Genomic DNA, 23,928 nt, shown 5'->3' on the forward strand with positions numbered 1-23,928 from the left:
GCGTGCGCTTGTGCACCGCCTTGACTCTTCTGGCTCCAACAAAGCCAACAAAGAGCTGGTCATCCACTCTGAACTCTATGGTTCTGTCCAGGTAGAAGCTCACCTCCCTCTTAGGGTCCAGGCGGTGAAGTCTCTCCTCCTCCTTGGAAGGGTGAGTGGGAGGATAGAAGGTAGGAAGGGTAATGGACTGCCCTAGATGGAAGGGAGTTACCACCTTAGGCAGAAAAGCAGCCCTGGTCCCGAGTACCATTCGTTCAGCATGAATGGTCTGTAGGAGAGTAGGGTCTGCAATCCTATGGTCACCCCCGATTTTTGCTTTTTGCTTCACTGGTTTACGACTTTCCCTGGCTGTGGGCCTGCTAATCAGACCCACAGCCTAGCTGTTCTCTCTCTAAATTGACAACCATGTACCTTAGGTGCATTTACCAATTGGTACTGGGCCACCTTATCAGTCCCTGTACAGCATACCTTAGGTATCCAGGGCATAGGTGTACCCAGGGCCTACCAGGGGCTGAAGCATGTATTATGCCACCCCTGGCTGGCCATCTAAACGGACACAACTGGCTGCACGACAGCTGGGGTAAGGTGGTGTAATCACCCTTAGCTTTACATATAGTTCCCTATATCTAAACCTAAAATGGACACATATATTCCTATCAGTCACTCCTATGGCAGGCCTTATCAATCCTGAAGGCAGAGTGCTTGGAATTATGTGAGATGGTGCTCTGGCATGAGCTGAGCCCGTTTGCAGCTTGCGGAAGCAAGTCCTAATAGCTGTTCCATGATAACGCTATACCATATACTCTTAAGTGCATAATGAGCCTCGCGGTCAAATGCTAACTTTGGTATAGCATTATCAAAACATGTCGAGTGAGGTGTCATACGAATTGGAATACCACCCCCTCGCCAATTCTGGCGACGGGGGTAGCATTCCACCCTTTTAGAGGGACACGACATGTATGTAACTGTGAACCCCGGTTAAAGTTAACTCGAGCCTCAGCATCACAAAATGGATGCTGCCACCACAGACACAAGTCTGACCTCCTGCTGCTGGGAGTCCTTCCAGCGAGGGAGGCTCGGACAAAGGGTTTTCTGCCTTGGGAGGTGCTAGCACCACCCCAGACAGGATTTTGTGTATTAGGTAGGACAGGGCTGAAAGGAATGAGACATGCCTGGTGCACACAAGGTGTCCCTGTGCATACACCGGTCCAAACCAGTTCCTGGGGCACTCCAGCCCCAGAGCTGGCGCAAGACCGGACAAAGGAAAGGGGGTATAACCACCCCCCTTCCTGGTCCCACCCAGAGGAGGGACCTAGTCGTAGTGCAGCCCCCTTTAGCTGAATAAAGGTAGGAGCTGGTCCCATTCCAAATTAGATTATCCTGATCAACTTCACAAGAAGAAACTCTGGACTTCGACGTTCTGCTCCACAGAAGACGGAAGAAATCTCCCTTGTGGGCAAGGAGTGTCCACCCTGCACAAGCAGGCACCATCAGCGTACAGCGGCTTCCCTTTGTCGTCTTCCTGCAAGGATCCAGACTTCAGAGCCCGACGAGACCCGGATTTCCAGACCTCTCCGACCTCAACCCACATCTGCAGCAGAGCTGAGACCCGTGGGTGCGACGAGACCCGTGGGACCGGCCATCTTGGAAGAAGCAGCACTTCGCTCCAGCACGACTTCAGAGGCATCCTCGTCCAAGTGCTTTGGGGACTGAGAAGCCCCGACCCCGAGCAGCTCCTGCACCGAAGATCAGCCCTCCAGCATCCACGAGATCGGCGTGGAGCCCTTCTGCCTGTTGCTGCTCGACGCGTTGTCTGGTCACTTGCCGGCTGGCTGGTGACCTCCTAGACGACGAACTCTGACAACTTTGCTGCTGGTCTGGTTGCTCCAGACTGGCCCTTGCTCTCTTCCAAAAGAGGAGCACCCTGGACCCTCCCGATCCACTCCAGACGCCGTTTCCACTCACCGCGTGGGTTGCCTTTGCCAAGGCCTGTTGAACCCGAATCCGGAGACGACGACGCCGACAGCGAGAGCCTGCGTGGGACAGCTCGTGCCTCCGTCCTGGTCGTCGAAGACACCACCTGGTCCAAGTGGCTGCAGAGACAAGCGTCCACCTGCACCTGATCGCGACGACGCCATCTGGTTCCACTCCTGGTTCCACTCCAGTCACTGGCTAGTGACTTTGAACATTGTCCCCTCTGCTTTCAGGTTCTTCTCTTCACTGATCCACCCTTGGATCACACCGGACATCTTCCTCCTGACCGCCTGCAGCATCTTTTCTTCCAGGCTCCACAGACTTCAATGCCGGAACCCAACACGACTTGGCACCTATGCACCCGCAGCCTGTGGGTGAGGTAACACGAGCATTTCGGTGCTCAAGGCTAGCTTGACTCTCCTAGTGTCCAGTTCCACAGTCGTTTTGGTCCTATCTAGACAAGGACGTCCGTACTCACCTTTTTCTTAAACTGTACTGTTCATAGACGTTTGTACGCATCTCGCGTGTGAGTTCACACTCTGCACACGCGTTCCGTGGGCCTCCTATTACTTACCTCAAGTTAGTATAGCGTGGTCCCAGCGATCCTATAGCCTCTGGACAGCTCCATTCCTTTGATTGACTTTCACATTCCACTTACTTAGTATATGGTTTGTCGTGCCCCTTGGGCACCATTGTAAATCGTGTAACTTAAACATATTTTTCCTAAGAGTTTGTCATGTGCTTAGCCCTCTGACCTCATAAAGAGTTCAGAGGTGTATGTTAGTTAATAAATACTTGTTTATTTTCATAACAACCTGTGTGGTGTCCTTTCACTTGGTATTCAAGGGGTTATATGTGGTAAAACAGCTGGCTTCACATGCCAAAAGAGTTTAGCCTAAAGACTGCTTTGTCCATGCTACCATTTGGATAGCTGGTCTATAAGGTTGGCTTACAACCAATCACCATAAGGGTTGTTTGGACTGATACACGGTGATCACTAGAACTAATGAGCATCATATATCAGGCCAACTTCTCACACAGAGGATCCCTCGAAACTATTAGCGTCGGCGACGCGAAGAAAAGGGAACTGATGTCATCACGCCGACGTGGGCCTATTATGTTGTCAGTGATGTCAGCGGAGCCGCGCGCGATGCCGTGCTTCTGTGACGTCGTCCACGTCGGCGCAAAGCTACAAAAATAATTTCCGAATGTTAATGACGCTGGGGGATATTCGCAAGGTGAGGAATCCACTGGCAGATGTATCCATCAGAAATATGGTTACATACAGAATTGCTACGCAATGATAGAGCACCCACTTAACACTGTGTGGCCATGATTCATGAGCTGGGATAGTAGCGAGTTCATTCCACAGTCATTAGTATGCATGTGATGACCAACACCACATGGTGAATCAATGAGAAAATCACAATAGTGTAACACAGAACTGTAGTCTCCATAGGGGTAAGAAGTAAATTCCCTGTCTCACACGGACTTACTAGGTGAACTGGGAATCCTTCCATATAGGTTCCAGGCCTTTGACTCCTGGCTCTTTTCACACCCAACCTATTCTAAGTTTCAGAGTCTCACAAAGACAGAAAAGGCCTAAGTGTCTCAGGGCAGGCACCTTAAGGAGTGTCAAAGGACAGCATATTGATGTCCTTCTCTGTATTTTACACTGAGATCTTAGGCACTGTTATTTTTAACTTATATTGTAGTTTTTGATCACTGTTTTAATTAGATCGAATAAAGTTATTGACTGACTGACAGATTTCCTCTGCAACTTTAAGCTTGGGAGATCTAAATCTGCTACAAAGCTACCCCCGATGAGGGGTAGACTCCCCAATGCACCGCTTGAAAATGACACAGAGGTCTAAAGATTTGAATTCCACTTCATGTAAAAGTTCAATCCACAAAATTCACTGATTCTTAGTATTTTTAATGAGTATACATTCTGCTCCATGTATAGGTCATCATGTTCCAAACATTGGTAATAGATATCATCCACAGAATTACATATCAATAATCAATGATCCCAATGCATTTCGGGCTATAGCGTAGCCCTTCCTCAGGGGATAGCTCTACAAACAAAGAAAATACCATCAATAGGTCTGAATCAAGCATAGAATAAACAGTACTGAATATGTGAACATGCTGGATTATCCAAACGTGTTAAAAACGAGAATGAACTAAAAAGAGAATGAAATAAACCATGAAGTATGATAGAGTGAAAGAACCACCCTTCCCAAAGTGTGTGTGCAAAGTAAAACAGAAGGAAAAAACACTCCACGTGTGAAGGTTACTCAGTGAATCAAAATGTATGTCACGCGGTGAAAACCGACAGCAACCCAAACTTCCAATACACAGTAAAACCCAAGAGCGTGTAGAGGACTTCTAAGCAAACGCGTGGTATAAACATCAGAACGAAGCTCAAATGCACACCAGTGTAATATAGCGCGCAGCGCGTAAACAAAGTTCGAGCAATTATCGCCAGCATATTAGAGAACAGTCCCCACAAGGAGGTACTTACAGGGAACGCTGTAAGCGCACAACCACATTCAGCATCGGTGATACAAACGCGCCAGGTACACTACTGATTTAAACAACAATGCTAAACATAGAAGATGGACACTGGGGCGTCCCGAAATGGGCGCCATCTTGGAATGGCAAACACATTATAGAACAAATGTTCACACTATACCTCCATACTCCTGAAAATCATAAACATGAATAAAAAACATGGGTAAAACACAGTGTAAAACAAGGGAATCAAGGCTCAGAAAGATAAACCAAAAAACGAAAATGCAGATAATTCTGAAATAACATAGGGATAAATCACAGATAACACAAAAATTCCATACGATCATTGAGCCCGTGCGGCTGCATGGTCGCCATATATCGGATCCAAAAGTTCTCCCTTTTCAATAAGGTTTTTTTGTTGTCATGGGTCAATGGTACTTGTTCAAGAATTTGATATTTCAACTGGGCAACTGTGTGATTATGATCCAAAAAGTGTGCAGCAACAGTGGATTTCACATTGCCAGTCCTTATGTTGCTCTTGTGTTCCAACAAGCGTGTCCTGGCTTTCCGTTCAGTGTGTCCAATATAACATTTGCCACAAGGACACTTCAATAGGTAAATGACGTTCGCAGAGTTGCATGTGGCATTGACTCGCAGTTTAATGGGATGACCCTTCATAGGGTGATTCACAATATTCCCCAAGATGCAATTATTGCAGTTACTGCAGTTATAACAAGGACGTAGGCCCTTGTAATTCACTGGTGAACATTCAGATTTGGGTTTGCATAATATCTCTTTCAGGTTTCGTCCCCTTGTGTAAGCAAACAAAGGTTGTTGTGCAAAGGCTCCCTGAAAATCAGGTTCCAGGCTTAATAGTGTCCAATGTTTAGAAATGATATTTTTGAACAACTTACTCAATACTGTGTACTTGGATACTACAACCATCCTGGTATTTTCAGTTTTCGTTCGAGTCTGTAATAGTTCATCACGAGTCATATTCCCGCAACGGGTGACAGCTTTTTGAAGAGTTTGTGATGGGTAGCCACAAGCCTTGAACCTCTCGACCATTTTGTTCATCTCCAGTTTGCAGGTCTCATCCGAGGTAACGATGCGTTTGACGCGCATCAATTGTGAAAGAGGTAAGTTCTCTTTTAGCCCAAATCGATGAAAACTTTGGTAGTGTAACATTGAGTTACGGTCAGTAGGTTTTCGAAAAATGGTGGTGGTCACTGTGCCTGCATGTCTTTCAACCTTCACATCGAGGAAATGAATGCTTGATCTGTCAAAACACCAGGTAAACTGTATGCGGTCATTGATTTGATTCCATGTATTCAGAAAATCCAAGAGAGCTTGTTCAGTGCCAGACCATAGCATAAAAATGTCGTCAATAAATCTTAAATATAGTTTCCCAAAATTGATCCAGGCAGTTTGATTCAATATATGAGATTCCTCAAAAGATTTCTTAAAGGTATTCGCGTACGACGGCGCAGTACAATTGCCCATGGCCGTCCCGCAGAGTTGATGAAACCAGATTTAAATCTGCCCCAGACCAGAGAACTAACTCAAATTTCTTAGATTGGCCCTCTATGAACTCAAGAGCAAGGTCAACATATCTGCTTTGTGCCTATCCTATACAAGTAGATCCCAACAAAACTCAGTGGGCGCTCAGAACTCTGCATGCATGCTCAGAATTACAGTTCATACCAGCACTGATTTGTGACATCATTCCTTTGGCTCTGGGTTGCTACATCATCACTTTTGCGCTGTAACCCCTTGATCACCGACACCCTATTCCTACCAGCAGCTCAATCAATATCTGTGCCACTCAGATCTTTCTGCAAGCTTTAACTCAGCACACATCCCCTATCTAACCAAACCCCAGCTCTTGCTACTGTATCGCCACTCAGCCCTTCCCTGCACTACCTAATGTAAAACCTCCACTAGTGTGCCACGGCTTTGTAAGTAATGACTAAGATACTTCTCTTCAGTAATGATCTTTCTGGAGGATACTCTCTCTACCTGCAGATTCCTCAACTATTGAATGTCCCTTGGGCACCAGACTGGATATAAAATTTAGCAATAGCTTTCCTGCACTGGTAGGTGGCGCCTGATCCATGCCATATAGGTAACAGCCAAGACATGCCATATAGGTAACAGACCCATAAATCACCACTCCAGCACCCTGAAAAACAAGTTACTTACCTTCGGTAATGATGTATCTGGTAAAGACACTGTCTAGCCGGAGATTCCTTAACTTAGAATATCTTCAGGCGTCAGACTGGATCTGGAGAATTATTTTCAGCAGTACCTCTGCGTGCCAGGGGGCCGCGCCGCATGGCTCCGCCCTGATGTCGTCCACGGACATGACATCAGAGGAGCCATATTAGTCCAACCCGGCGCGCAGATGTCCGTTTTCTTCGGTGAAACTTTTCCACGCCACAACACGGAGCCACTACTAAAACTGTGTGTGGAAACAGTGTGCCAAAAAAGATGAAACAATATTGAAACAATGACAAAAAGAATAGAATGGTGAGAAAATCACCATAAATGACAGTGAAAGAGCACTCTAAACTGAAAGGAATTGAAGGCAAAGAGCAGAGTACCCGCTCTTAGAAAAGCGAAAACTATGTTCTCCTATGAGGCAAAACAGCATTTGAAATTAATATCATTGTGAACGATAGGAAGTCTGCAACCACAGGATGCTACCATGAAGGGCAACAAGACCAGAACATCATGACTCACGGTATTCGACCACAGGTCGACAACAACAAGGAATGTGCAACCATACATACTATAAGAGACCTATTGACTGAGGCACAGTCAAATAGACCCCAAACCAATCAACTGTAGCAGAGTCAAGCGACCCCAAAGTAATGGAGAAAAGACAGGGGAATGTGGGACGGAGGAAAGAAGAACATGAGTAAGCCCCACAATGGAAAAACCAGGGTGTAGGAGCAGAGGACACATAAACCTACCACCCAATCATGATCATGGTTGGAGAAATAACAGATAAAAAGAATGAGCCATCCTGCCCAGGAGGGAGGTGAAAGAGGCCACCCCGCAGGTAGACAAAAGCCACCTTAAATAAGATGAGTGGGTAAAACCCAACCTGCAAAAGTCCTCGCAGAGCGGGGAGGATGGGTGGGAGTTAACAAATCAGCTCTAGATTGTGTCTCTACCAGATACATCGTTACCGAAGGTAAGTAACTCGTTCATCTGGTAGAGACATCTAGCCGCAGATTCCTTAACTTAGAATAGATACCAAAGCCATACCCCCATTGTAGGAGGGTCTGCGACTAAAACCTACCAAGTTTCAAAGAGAACTTAGTCGCCAACAAGTTGAATAAAACACGGTGGGGACAGCAATGCCAGTGTGGCCGACAACAGACCAGTAAGCTCTCTAAGGTGCAGAAAACAAGGGGAGGCAAAGGCACCACAATCTGTCAAGGGATGGTACGAAACCTCTCACATCCAGACAGGGATGAAAGGAAGCACAGAACCAGAATGGTAGTGCTGAATGTGAGAGAGTCCAGAAACTTTTGCAAAAGTAGGTGAACTGAGCACAGGATCGATGGATCCGCAAGAGATAAAGACCCAGAGAAGGGACAAGATGGTATAACAGAGTCAGAGCATACCGGCCGAGCACGCACAACAGTGGATACACAAAAAATGACATGTGTGGAGGCAGATGTCACCATGCACAGTATATATAGAACCATGACTACCAGGAGATACATGTATATTGAGGACAGGAGTACACATGAGCAGACAGTGTGTACTGTGAAAACCACACCACATATATATATATGAGAGAGAGTGAGAGTGAGAGAGAGTGCGTGAGAGTGAGAGTGAGTGAGAGTGAGAGTGAGAGTGAGAGAGAGAGAGAGAGAGCGAGAGCGAGAGCGAGAGTGAGAGTGAGAGTGAGACTCGCTCCCATGAGAGAGAGAGAGAGAGAGAGAGAGAGACTCGCTCCCATGAGAGAGAGAGAGAGAGACTCGCTCGCCAGAGAGAGAAAGAGAGACTCGCTCCCATGAGAGAGATAGAGAGAGAGGGGAAGAGAGAGAGAGACTGGGGCAAAAGACCTCAGAGACAGCAGCAAGGAAAAACCTTGTATGCGTGACCTCTCGTTGTGTGTAGATTGCAAGACAAATATACATATAGACATGTACACATCTAGGAAAAAATTGAAAAGAGCTCAATGAACATGCCCTGGAGAATAGAAGGCCGCACCATTGGCACCAATAGTGCCGACGAGAAGCATAGCAGGACAGGACAATGTCCAGACACGTAAAGCGACATGAGCTACCTGTCGGAGACAGGCCCCGGTCCCCCGAGTGACAGTCCGGGAGACGTACCACCACATGAACAAGAAATTAGTCAGCACTATACGTACATAGAGTAACTGGAAATTGTATAGAGATCCATATACAAAGACCACACAATGACAGTGAGTATCCTGAAGAGAGCACTTCCACTGAAAACAGTAGCAGAAGCCAAGAGCAGAAGTGTCTACACTCCTGCGCGGCAGTGCACATAGGACTCTGAACCCCTGCTTGGGAAATGCATGGGAAAGTAGGGCACAAGACAAAGTACAGCATTAACGTGTCTGGCGGGGACTCCACCGCCCATAGACAAAGACCACACAGGGTCTGAGCCACGAGAAATGACCAAAGCCAGGGGGGTGGAGAGTAGAAAACAGAGGAGCAAGGGATATCGCAGGCACCCGGTGACGGTGTACTTGGTTGTACCCACATGACGGCCCGAATAGAACACAAAGAACTGTGCCAAAACAGAACAACACTTGCTGACAGCAATGACAGCCAACTTAGGCAAAAAGAGCACAGCAAAGCTAAAAGAACATGACGGGGTGAGTCAGTCATGGCAGAAACCCAACAATACCTCAAAGACGTCTGCATCCACAGATGCAGGGAGTAGTACGGACCAACAGCAGACCACAATCCATAAGCACTAGAAGAGAACAACGCCAACCTGTGAGTCGGAACAGGGGAGGGAAGGAAGGGGGCGTCCTACAATAGCAGGAAGACACCACAGTCTGATCCATAGGACAACCCCGCCTAGGAAGACTCCACAGGAGCCTACGAACCTTACCGTGCAAGGAAGGACAGCTATACAATAGCCAATGGATACCCCACATTGGGTAAGCCTCATTCCCATATGCAAGGGGAACCTCTTGAGACAAACTCAGACAGAGGACGCAAAAAGAAAAGCTGAATCAGCTGACCAGCTGCACCAAATAAGGGCAAAAACGGCTGAATAGCCACACAGACAGTCAGGGAATTTACGTCATGAACCCATTGACGGATACCAAAACAAACAGAGACAACACTGCATATGAAAGTAAAGGTCCGCAGAAGGACTAGAAAATACAAAGTCATGGAAGCACAGACCTGAGACGGTGGACTGCTGAGTCAGCATGATTGTCAAAAAGGGCAACTCCATCAAAGGGCAGATCCCTAAGACGCTCCTGAAATATTTTCAAGGAAACTGCCACAGCGCAGCCAGGTATGGCGACGCAGAGCAACTGACCTGGCCATCGCCCGACCCACAGAGTCAGTGGTGTCTATGGCTGATCGAATGGAAAACTGTGCCATTTCCCGGCCATCATGCAACAGGCGCTCTAAGTCAGCATGAGGACCCTCTGGAAGAGATAGAAGAAGACGCTCGAGTCCCTAAGGGCAAAAGTAGTCCATGCAAACACGCACGGAGCACGGAGGCCTGAGCTAGTGGACGCAAAGATATGACGGCCACACGACTCCAACCAGCGAGACTCCCTAATGGGAGGAAGCAGCGGGGAGGAGAGGAAGGTAGCAAGGCTGAGGCCGTCTGGACTATCAGTCCTTGAGCCCTAGGATGGAGGAACAAACAGACAGGGTCATCTGGAGCCGGGCGATGGCGATGTGGTGTAACACGATCCACAGGGTCTCCAGAAGAGGGCTGCGCCCACATCCAGAGAAGGGTGTCAAATAACAACCCGCCAAAAGGCAGCAAGGGCTCCACCTTAACGGCATCCTGGTGGAGTAGATCCAATAAAGGATCAGAAGGCAAAGAGTCTGAATGAGGCTGCATGCGTAAAATATCTACAGCCCTGCGAACAGCCCTTGCAAACGTCACAGTAGCCTTCGTGGTCATTCTACGTGGCGACAATAAACCACCTATAGGGGACGGTTGGAAGCTAACCAATCTACCAGACAGTAGAGGTGCAGTAGCCCGAGGTTGATCAAAGGACCATTGTACTATGGGCACCTGCTCTTTAGAGCACCGCAACAACCCTGGATGCGGGGAACCCTCAGGGGCCTCATCCTCTCCTAACAGAGGAACAGAAGCGGTCGACATCGGTGTCGACCAATGTCAAGACGGCATCATATCTACGTCGATGACCACCAAAGGTGACTCGTCCATCCGGCGTTGGACTGCCGTCGACTCGACCACCAAGATTGGGAGCTGCAGAGAAGAACGGTGTCGACTTGGAGTCAAGCACCACGCTGCAGCCACATCTGGCGTCGGCGCAGGGAGCCTCACAGGGCTATGCAGAGACATCACAAGGGGGCCTGATGTCCAACTCTGATGCACCTCCGGGCCGTGTCCTGTCACTGAGAATAGGCTTCCATCTGGGCTCGAGCCTCCCCAACACCAGGATATGGTGGGTAGGGTGGCCCAACTTCTGGGCACCCGAGTCCGGTAAAGACTGGGAGCAGCTGGCCGTGCTGTCACGTATATGCAAGGCCGACGACCTCCGAGACTTGTGGTTGTGCTTACTGGTGTCAGGCGAACAATGTCCTCGGGAACAACTCCGTGACCGGACCCGAACAGCCGCCCCAGCTCGAGATGAAGACCAGCGATGTGAAAACTCCGAACGGGACATCCGGCAGATCGCGTGCGGATCAGTCGCTAACATCTGCCACGTACAGGTCTCACACGACTTGAAATCTAAAGGCATTGCACACTGTTCCCGGACGCTGAAGATGGCGAGAATGCCTCAAAATAAAACAGGCCAGAGAAACCACCCCTCCTAGATCCGCGTTGGGATGCAGAAAAGAAGGAAATTGACGTCAGTGGGCCGGGAGGAACTTATATGGCTCCACTGACGTCATGTCCGTGGGCGACGTCAGGGTGGAGCCCTGCGGCGCCGTCCCCCGGCACACAGAGGTACTGCTGAGAAAAATTCTCTGGATCCAGTCTGACGCCTAGGAATATTCTAAGTTATGGAATCTGCAGAGAGATGTCTCTATCAGATAGAGACATGTCCGCTTAATTAGACAGTGACAATTCTAACTTCAAACCTTATTAATCAGATGACAAAAACCATTCTTGAGACTGAAGAGGTGGGTGGCATTGGTGAGGAATAGGCAAGTAAACACCAGAAAGATCTTTACCACAGTTAAGTAGGTTATTCTTCTGATGGATACTTCTACCTGCAGATTCTTCACCTTCCAAATCCAAGAAATAGTTATCGAAAAACAAACAAAGAGAAGACCATGTCTTTGCACAAAATATTTGCACTATGACTACACCTCTGGTCAGTGCTGAAGAAGATGCTTTTGCTCTTGTATGGTGAGCTCGGATTCTTTTTGGCTGTTCCTTTCCGAAAAGGACATAACATATTTTAATTCAAAGAATGATCCACCAGGACAGTCCTTTTCTGGACCACCCTGCCCATTTTGTTACCCATATATCTGACGAAAAGTAGTTAGTCGGATCTGAAGTTGTTAATACTGTGAATTTAGTATCTGACCATTATATGGGAGTCTAAGCAATGCATTCTTCACACAGAGACAGAGAGAGGATCAACCTAGTAGCATTCTCCCAAAATAATATCCATACACAAAAGGGCAACCAGGTGAAAAAACAAGAAGGGGGAAACCACTTCGAAGTCCAGCTGGGAAATCCAAAGATTTTGGAGTAGACTTCTGACACCAATGGTCCAGTTTCCTTTACAGGCGGCCTAGCACGAACAGAAACTTGTTTGGCAGTGGTCTTAATAGCAAGTCCTGCTATAAGCAGAATCGAATCCTTGGAGTCATGAGTACTATTGCACCTACTGAATGGAACCTACCTGGGATAACGAAACCGCCCTTATTAAATATCCTAAAAGATTGCCCCAAGACTTCCTCAAACCTATTTGACTTCCCAATTCAAGAGGTCAGTATACCCTTGGTGGGAGCTTTAAGTTACACCAAGTTGTAATATTACATGGCTCCTTTTGATTGGTGTACAGACCGTTTGGAGTTTGTACAATGATTAGCCCGCTGTTTTTGACCAGTTGCTTTCAATATCTTTGGCGGGACTTTGTAACGCACCTTCTCCCAATATCTAGATACCAGTAAGACCAGGAGCCATGTATGAACTGAACCTAAAATGGCCACTACAATGTCAATTTGGGGACCAGAATAGGTTGAACCTGCAGACCCCTACTGCGAAACCCACATATAAGATTCCAGGCGGGATCTGTGATCATGGCGATGAGTACCTTGGACATTTAAGTCTAGAGGGTGGTACGTCTGCTTAGTTACAATTTGACATAATGATCCTTGGCTGGAGCTTTGAACACACCTTCTCCCAATATCGACACATCAGAATTGATGCTTTTAACGCAACTAGTGCACCCAGACTACTGGGAAAAACCATGATATAAAAAAATTGACATTTTTGAGATTGTGCAGTCTAGCAACTTTTTTTTTGGGGGGGGGGGAAACCTTTATTACAAGAAAAGTAGTACAGTTACAGACCTACAACCACAGGGGCCGGCCGTTAGCAATAAATACCAAAGTTGCAATGTCACACAGCTCATCAGCCGACAACCCGGGGGCCCGGCAGCGATATCACACAACATTATAAAGATCCTGTGGCGATAGGAAGGATAAATGAAAGGTTTCACATTTTACATTTTATAAAACCAACACACAGACAAATATTTTGAGGCAATAAACTATACAGTAAGTGGCTATCTCAGGCAGGAGGGGGAGCGATCCCAGCTAAATAAGCATACTTGAAAAAGGATTGAGGATCTCAGGGAGGGAGGGGGGCCGAGAGCAGGCAAGCAAATCATAAACAATAGGATGTAAGAGCCAGGGAATGCACGGTCACGGGGACAGAGGAATGTCAGGGACTTCAACAAAAGGGGGAGTGCAAATCTCTCCACGATACGAGTTCCATTGGCTCCATATCCTTCCCCACTTCTTGGGCCTGCCACGGGCGACATACACAATTTTTTCCCTGAACATGCACCAGTCCATGTTTTTTTTCCATGTTGAGACTAGAGGTGCCCTATGAGACCCCCACAGCTGGGCTATGTCCATTTTCGCTATCATATTGCCAAAGGTGGCCCATTGAGTCTGAGCAACGCTGCAGTCATTTGGCTCCCAGACATTCAACAAACAGCGTCTGGCCTCTGGCAATAACGAAACACCCGTCACCTCTTCCATAACAGCATGCACACGGTACCAAAATACCACAACATCCGGACACTCCCATAAAATATGAAGAAAGGTAGCAAGCATACCGCATCCGCGCCTGCACAACCCATCCACAGAATAACCCATACACATCAGGCGTGGACCCGTGACATAGACTCGGTGTAGAATCTTCAGTTGCACCAGCCGGAGACGCGCCGGAATCGCGACCTCCTTGGGTGAAGATATCGCAGCCTGCCAGTCTTGGTCGTCCAACTCCAGTCCATCACCGGTCCAAGCCCCCCGAATCTGTACGAGTAGGTCCGCGCGATCATTAATACGTTTTTTATAAATGAGAGAAATAGTGCTATCGGGGACGTATCCGTCAAGCACTCTATCTTCCAGAGGAGAGGACTCTGGAATAGTGGTTCCGGCTGGAAAGACCGACTCAAGCGCATGGCGGATTTGGATATAACGAAAGTGCTCCCTATCACTCAATGCATATTCCCGTTTGAGTTCATCGAAAGTTTTGATTCTGTTCTTGACCCAGAGATCTCCGACATTACTAATACCGATGAGATCCCATTTGTCGAATCCTTTCGTCGTCCAGAGACTGCCCAGTCTCTCTGCCGCGTAAAGCGGGGTAGCTCTAGTCAGCCTGTCTGACCACCCCGTGGCAGCGGTTGCACTACCCCACACCCATACCGCAACCCCAGTGGGGCCAGTCAGATTCTTCCTAGCTGATCTAGAGTAGAGCGCCCTATTGTAGTCACCTCCCGGTAGCTGCCATCTATCCATTTCGAACGCGGGATTAGGGACAGCACCGTACATTGCGTGATTGACTGCACTTTATTGGGATGCCCAATAGTATCGTTTGATATCGGGCAGCGCTATGCCTCCATCATACCAGGGCAAAGTCAATTTCGCCAATGCAATGCGAGGTTGCCCGCCCCATACAAACTTCCTCTGGAGGCCCTCAATCTCACGGAAATAACTGGCATGCACCAAATCGAGCGTGTTTTGGATGGCGTATAGGAATCGGGGAAGAGACATCTTAAAAAGAGCCGCTCTCCCCACCGGGGACAGCGGCAAGCCACACCACGCTGTAACGTCCGATCTGAGCCGGAAAAGCGGAGGAAGCAAATTCCTCTCATACCGTGCAGCGGAGTCCAACGATATATAAATCACCAGGTACTTAAAACCGACGTGCGAAATCGGTATCGGACAAGGCAAGGGAGGCAATTCTCCAGTAAGCGAGTAAATACAGGACTTGGCCCAGTTGATTACCAAGCCAGAATTCTTCCCGAAGGAACTCAATACGTCGAACAATACCCCTAACGACTTTCAAGAGGAAGTTAGATACAACAAAATATCGTCTGCATACAACGATATACGATCCTCAAAGTCAGGGGACCACTTAATACCCTTGAGCGATGGTTCCCACCGAAGCCACGCAGCAAGGGGTTCAAGGGCGAGTGCGAAGAGCAAGGCTAACACAGGGCAGCCCTGTCGCGTGCCTCTTCCGAGAACAAAGGGTTCCGAGGCCCTACCGTTGACCACCATCTGGGCCATCGGTTGCTCATACAAGAGTCTAACCCACCCGATGAAACTGGGGCCAAAACCAAATTTTGCAAGGGCCACCCACAAATACGGCCATTCCACCGTGTCGAAGCCATCGAGGCATCCTAAGAAACCAAGATGGTCGGCTCACGAAGCGACCCCGCCCTTGCCAATACGCCACGAAGACGGCGAAGGTTGAGCGCGGTATTTCGATGGGGAATGAACCCAGACTGATCTGGGTGTATCAAGTCGCTGATCACCTTAATCAGCCTATTTGTCAAAAGTTTTGCCAAGATCTTTGGCTCGGCGTTAAGAAGCGATATCGGCCTATACGATGTACATTGGTCACGGGGCTTCCCGTCTTTGTGGATGACAACAATGGACGCCAGTCTCTGATCCCGGGGGAAGGGATCCGATATCTCGCGATTCCAGAAACATTTGACGAAGATTTGGCGCCATTTTGTCCGGACACAACTTATGCAGCTCGATCGGGATGCTATTCGGGCCTGAGGCCTTCCCCGGGCGAACAAAGCGGATAGCAAGCGCTATTTCATCGGTGGAAAATTCCACCTCCATAAGCTCCTTGTCCGACTCCGACAGGCTAGGCAGCGCGACATCTCTAAGTAGTAAATGGGAGTCTTCCTCCGGTCTATCCGAAACCGGCGCGTAAACCATCTGGAAGTGCTGGGCAAAGACTCCAACTATCTCAACAGGGTCCACAACCCGCACCCCATCCGTTCTTTCAACAACAGGCAGCACATGATTCAATCTATCTCTTTTATTCAACCAAGCAATCAATTTTCCCGCTTTATCACCATCATACAGACGCCCCTGTTGCTCACGACTCATTGCCTTGGCCGCATCAGTCACCAGAGCCCTGTAGTCAGACTGTTTAAGGGCTAGAAGATGCAACCCCTCAGGTGTAACCCCAGATACTAATTCTTCTTCCAAAGCAGTAATTTCATTCTCCAGACGTACCACCTCCTCATTCTTGCTTTTCTTCGCACTGGCCATCAGGGACAAGGTTTGACCACGGATCACAGTCTTAAAGGCCTCCCATAATGAGATGGAGGAGGACACCGACCCCACGTTCTCAGCAAAGTAATAGTCCATGTATTTAACCACCTCGGATCTAGTTTTAGGATTACGAAGGTGCCAGGGGTTAATCGGAGCCACCCGGCCCTCAACTCCCAACTGCACATCAATAGTAAGCCAGAGCGGGGAGTGATCTGAGATTCCCCTGGCCAGGTGTCGTATTTCCCTCACAGAGACCACCTGCACCGCCGGTATTAGGATATAATCAAGCCTCGAGAGACTCCCATGTGCTCCGGAATAGAAGGTGTATTGTGCCTGTCTGGGGTGCAGTTGCCTCCAACAATCCAATAGACCCAATGTGTCCAGGAAGTTACCCAGCCATGTTTGCGATTTCGGGAGAACCCTGGGGGGGCTACGATCCTCACTACCACAGACAACCGAGTTAAAGTCACCACCGACAACCAGCATACCTTCGGTGAGACCCAAAACCACCCTTCCCAAGTCCAAAAATGTCGTGGACTGCAAGCCTGGTGGGACATATACAGAAAGTACGGAGATCGTCTTCTCCTCCCAGCGGCCCACAACAGCCGCATATCGGCCCCTATCGTCCAGCACAGTATCGTCTATCTCCAGGGGGAGGGAGCTCCTGACAAGGACGCCCGCCCCCCTCGGCCCAGTAGGGAATCCGGAGTGTGCCACTAGGTGATAGCCCCGTCTATTCAGTGCATGGCATGTGTTCCCTATCAGATGCGTTTCTTGCAATAGCACTATATCGGGGGAAAGACGTTTCAAATACTGCAAAACTATCCCCGCTTTATCCTATCACCCAGACCATTGACATTCCAGCTCAGCACCCTCAGCCCTCTGCCCCCCATCCCGGAAATGAGGACAGTGCCCCCCCCCCCTCACAAAGGAACAGACACAAAAGACGAAATATGCAGCAAAACGTTGCCTTGAAATAAACAAAGAAACAAATACCCCACCAGCACCCCCAAAGAAATCCCCAAAACACATCCCCCCGCCCTGCACCCCTGCGTTAGACCAAAAAGCCACCCCAACTTGCAGTGTGCCTGTCGCCCGATTAAACTAATCTACAAAAAGAGAGAAGAAACACCTAGAGGAGGAAGAGACCCGATTCCCCCCCGCCCCCGGGTAATTACCAATATATACACATAAAAATCATCGAATGCTATGAGACTATAGAGCTCGCACGCCGGTGAGGCCTCACTCCTCCTGTTCCTCCAGGCCACCTTCAGCGCCCCTCGATTGTTCCGAGCCATCTTGATGTGTCGGCAAAGTATCAAGTCAGTTACTGACGACCTCAGGGCGGTCAAAGAAGAGCGCACGTTCCTCATATTCAATCCTCAATCGGGCCGGGAAAAGCATGGCGTACTTCAGTCCCATGTCTCTTCGCCGTTTCCAACCCATGAATCCCATGCGTTGTTTATGCACCGCATGTGTAAAATCCGGGTAAAAACTGATCGATGCATTTTCGAATTTTGTGGGACCATTGGTTCGTGACGCTTGAAGAATAGCGTCTCTGTCCCGAAAATTGAAAATCCTGGCTGTGATAGGCCGTGGGGCGGCACCCAGTTTAGGCTTCCCGCCAGGGACTCTGTGTGCACGCTCCACTGTGAAAAAGTTACTGAGACCCTCGGGTGTTAAGTGATTCAATACGAGGTCCTCCACAAGGAGATCTGTAGACACTTCAGAGGGCTTCTCCGGAACACCGATGATGCGGACGTTGTTGCGCCTAGCCCGGCTCTCGAAATCATCCAGCCGACGGGCAAACAAGTCGTTAGATGATCGGAGATTGCGAACTTCGGTCTGAAGGTCCGAGACATCAGTAGTGAGACTTGCAGTCTTGATGTCCAGGGACTTGACCCGCTCATTGGTCTTCGCGAGATCAGTCCTGATTAGATTAACTTTGATCGCCACTGTGTCAATCTTCGAAGCCAAAGTCTCATACTGCTGGCCCATAGATGTCTTCACACTTGCAATGGCGCCCATGACGTCCCTCAATGTCAGTTCTTCAGTCGCGGGAGAGCCATCCCCAGTCTCGTCCAAAACTTTACCCACCCCAGCAGGGGATCCTTTCGGGCGAGTGAAGCGATCCATAGTATTGGATTGGGTAATACCCCCTCGGTACGTGCCCTTGGTGCCCCACTTCTCGCTCTCCGGCTTGCCCGCCATATTGAGCAGCGAGCCCTGATGGGCCTTTTAGGACCTGGTTAGAATGGCTCTCCACAGAGCTGACTTGTAGAGTCCGGGGACGAGGGTGAAAGACAAGCTTATAGCCCAGAGCAAGGCACAGGCCGGCAGTGTCAACAGGCAGCAAGTCGCAGTAGACAAAGGCCAAAAACGAAACCGAAAGTACCACAGGGGCCGTGGCCGATTCCCACTGGTCGTTGTTGTTCAATTGCCACCTGGGTACCTCGGAGACGCAAGTCCCTGGATAGTCATCGATGTAGGCCGCGAAGTTTCAAGGTGTAGTAAGTCCGGTTCCCGGGGGCCAAATCGGTTTTTGGAAAATGATCCCGTGTCAGCAGGGTATCAGCTAGAAGAACCCGTCGTCTATATCAGGATTCGTGACAGGATAGATGTGGGAGGCGGAAAGGGTCTCGGGAGCCCCGTGCTCACGCGTCTATCTTGGATGCGCGCGAAGCTCCTCCCCCCAGTCTAGCAACTTTTAGTATGAACATCATAAATGGTTGTGCCTGATCAATTATACTAACAATAACGGTTCTAATTTAAACTTACTATTGTACATAAAAATTCAAAATAAACCCGGGCACACTTTATAAGGTAGATATGCTTAATAGCAGAGTCTCTGATATCACAAATATTTCCTTAATAAGTCCATTCAAGGTATGTGGAAAGTTTCAAATTAGTTTTTCTCATTGTTATCGACAAGCACAACCAGTCAACAAGTGCTTCGTCACAGTGGGAAGTATCCCGTGACTTCTTCAGTTGCGTTACAGTCATACCCGCCATGCAACCCTCTACACAGACATTTTCCTCACAGGATCTCCGTTACTCCAGTTCATTTGCTCCTGTAACCATTGATTTTTTGACTTTCCATTACCGAACACAGACAAGCCGGTTTGGAATTATCACCAGCTAGACAGTTGTTTAGAAGGTTTCATATTTTGCATTACAGCTCTGAAGAAGTCACCTCTTAGCGGTTTCCCTCTTTTCTTCTTTTTTCGCATGGTTGCACTTTTGTAAATGAGTCTACGCAGTGCAGCCTCTCTTTCACCTTTGTGGAGTGGGCAGGGGAAAAAAACAACCTGGAGAGCATAACACACTGGCTTATATTGAATAGTGTAACTGCATTTGGAAGAAAAGATATTTTTTCTGGGGACCAGCTTGTCTGGCAAAAAAACAAATAATTGGATGCTGAACACTCAGCACTTGTAATTGACTTGCGTGCCAAGCTGACACAATGGGCACCAAAAACACTGTCTTGAATGTCAAAAGCAGTCAGTGACAGGTATGCAGAGGCTCAGATGGAGCCCCCATCAAATGTTAGAACAAAATTAAGGTCCCACTGATAAATAAAGGGAAAGAAAGGAATATGTATGAAAGTACCTTTAGAAAACTCATAACTACCGGGTACTACAGCGGAGATCGTCCAACGAAATGGGAAGATGCTGTGGCATTCAAGTAGTCTGACACCAGCTGCAATGAGCCTGCCTTTATTGGCCAGTCATCCTGGTAAGTAAATAGCTTGCCCCTGGACTTGCAGTGATGTGCTGCAACCACTGCCAAATGCCAATCTTCTTGGTGAAGACACTGGGTGCCGATGCTAATCCAATCCTAGGGACTGATATTGAATGTAGCATACCACAAAACACAGGTACCACCTGTGTGACTTCAGGATTAGTATGTGGGAATAATGGCTCTGAGAGTCAAAGGACACTATCCAGTCTTCCAGTTCCAGCGCTAAAAGCACATGAGTTTGGGCAGTTTTTTTAATTTCTCCTCGCAAAGGAACGAATTTAAGACTGAGATCTAGGATTGGATACAGAATGCCATCCTTTTTGTGAACTAGGGAGAACAAGGTGTCAAATCTTTGCACAATTTCTTGTTCTGTGACCTATTCCTCCACCCCTTTCTGCAGTAGTGCCCCCACATTCTTCTGAAAAATATGAGTGTGGTCTGCTGATTTGGAAGAACAAATTAACCATACAAAATTTCGTTCTGCACTTACTAACAACCAACCATGAAAGCAGTCAACAAGCTATGCAGTGTTTGTAAACAGACTGCCCAAGTGCCATTACCTGCTACAGACACTATTAAGCATACATTGTAAGGGAATATAAACTGAACTCATGATTGTGGTGTCCAGTGCTCTCTGGTCTCCAATGGACTATCTAAGTACTGAACAGGTATGGAATCTCCTTATGGAACATCCTATCACAAGGGATGTTAGTGATTTAATGCCTCTTGTACAGCTCTGGCAACATGAAAAGTTATAATATAGTACTATAGAAACAATGTCAGGCACAGAAGCACGCTAGTGGACTTCAGCACACTGAAACATTACACTGTGGAAGTGTGAAGAACCATAGCAGGTCCCACGTGGAAAGTGGACTGGTGTGTGTGTGTGACCAGAGTCTCTAGGATAAGGGGAAAAGAAATATAATAAAATAAATAGGTAGGCGAATGTTAATTTCCAAACCACAGTATGTTATGGGGACCAAATCTGCAATATAAGCCCCATTAACTGAATCAGAATTCCAGCATCATGGTTACAAGGAATACAGTTTAGAGAAGATCAGTAACTCATGCAATCCTCGCATACCCTTCTACAAATACTCAACACAGAGGAGGAGGGTCTGGAGATGTCATTGGAAAAGTATGATTTACATTCTATTTTTTAAGGTTTCTTGTGAAGGGGCCATTCTGATGTTAACAGTTAAGGAGATCAAGATTCTCAGAGTGCACCCTAACATCTTGATTTCTTTAGAGTGGAGGATTCCAGTAGCTGCATCTCTGTGCTTCTTGTTCGTAGTTGCCCTCTGGAAATATGTTGATTCTGATTGTGTAAAGGGCATGTCTCTTATAGATCTTCTGTGTGATTTCAGCAAGTTTGAAAGGTCATCTTGCTTCCAGGGGGAGTCAATTGGGAGCCAACAGAATAAGTGAGACATTGCTGAATTTTCTAGCTCTAGTCTGAGATATGAGACTAGTCTAATGGCTCTATGTAGTGTTGCTCTGAGAGGAGAAAGTAATGTTTTGGGGAGACATGCCAGAAGTGAGTTACCACAGTTCAGTCTTTAAAGGACTAAGGGCTAAACAACTAATTGGAAGTTATGAGCTCAGGTGAATGACTTGATGCTCATGATAGTTTGAAATGAAAATAGTCTGCCTTTGCTAGGTTCTTGATGTGGTCCCGAAAGTTTAGGTGTTTGTCTAGTATGAATTCCAGGGATTTAGCACTTCCTGTAATGTTCGGTTTGCTGCTTAGCAAGGAGCTCTACTCAAGCCACATTAGAAGAGGGCTGCTATCATAGTTTTAAGTGAGTTTAATTTAAGGTTGTGAATGCTTATCCAGAACTGGTTTTCAGTGTGCATTTATGAGCCGTTGGAGAACCCTTATAAAAAAGTAAGTTTCATGTAGAGCTGCTTGTCATCTGCGTAGAAGATGTAGCAGAGGTTAAAGTGATTGAGAACAGAAGAAAGGGACTTGAAGTAGATATTAAAGAGCATGGGAGAAAGGATGGAGCCTTGATGGGCTCTATGGTAGAATTTTGCGGTGTTAAAGGAGGAGCTGGCTATTTTGAAACATTGACCTCAGTTTTCCAGAAAAGAGGTGAAACATCTGAGTACTGGGCCTCTGAGGTCTATTATGCTCTCAAGAGCTTTTAGGAGTAGAGCGTGACTAAACAGTGTTGAAAGTTGTTGATAAACTGATGAGGAGACACGAGTATCTGTTGTCTAAAATGTCAAGTGCGTCATCTACAATGTGGAGGATAACTATTTTAATTCTTGACTGGAGATTATAGAGTAGGCTATTTTCAACTAAATATAGTCTCATTTGTGTTTCACCTACTTTCCAGCACAGAATGGGAATGCTTTAGATAGGACCCAAGTTACTGAAGTCCTCTAGGTTTAACCCAGGTTTTCTTTAGCACAGCACTGCCCAATTTTGAGTTAGGTATCAACAAGGAGAGAGGTAGGGAGAAGGGAACCCTCTTTTTCCCCACTGATCATCAGTAATATCAACAAAAGAGTGTTCACGCTCGTCGGGAAAGACGAGTATCAGAGCACAAAGACACGAAAGTCAAAACACCTGCTTAGTGTTTATGGACCTGGTTGGTCACATGCTTCATCATCGGGCCCCACTGGGAGTGGCGGAATGCCACCGCAGTGTGCTTCAACGCCAGAATTACTGCGGAGCGGGTAATGTGAAGACGTGAGTGACTAAGTGGTTTTTATTTTGCGTTTTTATTTTAATCTGCACGGTAGCAGTGATCACGGGATGTGCTTATGTTATTGAGTGAGTGCTACAACTAATTTCTATAGGTGCTGGCTTGTCGCCGCTCCATTCCCGGGCAGCTGCTGGGCGCGCCATGCTGTACTCTTTGCTGACTTTGTATGCGCTGCTTCCCTCTCCTCTTCCGGGCAGCCGCTGCCTAAGAGTCCCGCCAGCTGTTGGGAACGCCGTGCAGGCAGACTTGACCCATTGTACTCTTTTGTGTTTGTAGATTGGTGCATTGACCACAAGAGTTACTCACTCTTGGGCTAGTGACACGTGAGAGGTCTTTATGTCAACTAGCAAATCCATGGAAGCTTCTCCTGCCCAGTGTTGTTTAAGAGCAAGTTTGGTTCGACCGTGTTTTGCCATGACCCACGGTGAATCTGCCGGTGCTAGAGTTGTAGCAGACATCTTCCTTAAGATTTCCAGCTCTGGGCTCTTTACAAAGGACACAATTGATGGGCGGGGAGGGGTTTGCAGAATGCCCCTGTAGGGTCTGAGATAACCTCCTTCAATGAATTGGTTCGTGTTTCTGTTTGCTTTGTGTCCTTGTAACATGGGCTGCGGTTTTGTAAACAGACATCCATTCCTTTCATCTTGCAGAAGCCCACTGACTTCTAATGTTTGCGATGTTTACGGTGAGGCGTTTTCACAGTAAATGAATTAACATGAACACATTTATTTACTTTAAAAGCATTTAACCAGGGAGGGCACTGTTGTGGTAGAATGGCGACACTGGCCTTTTATTCCATGGGCATTTCCCCAGTCGGCAGGAGCCCTTGGAGATTGGTTTTGAAATTAAAGGTTCCAATCCTTTGCTTTCCTTTTAAAAATCATTTTTTTCAGGTGTGTCGGCACCTTATTTCATGAAAAGCAAAACAAACTGCCTCTCCAGAGAAGTGGAACTTTTGAAAGAAAATGTGAAGTCTTCCTTAACTAAAATGTTGC

General features: G+C 47.6%; 1 protein-coding gene across 2 annotated transcripts in view; it reads right to left on the reverse strand.

Moving 5' to 3' along the window:
* Window positions 1–23,928, reverse strand: part of SCAPER (S-phase cyclin A associated protein in the ER) — a 3,157,511-nt gene that overhangs the window by 1,478,949 nt on the left and 1,654,634 nt on the right. The gene's annotated exons all lie outside the window — the stretch shown is intronic.

This window comes from Lissotriton vulgaris, chromosome 2_2 (genome assembly GCF_964263255.1).
Source record: "Lissotriton vulgaris chromosome 2_2, aLisVul1.2, whole genome shotgun sequence".
NCBI classification, from domain to species: Eukaryota; Metazoa; Chordata; class Amphibia; order Caudata; family Salamandridae; genus Lissotriton; species Lissotriton vulgaris.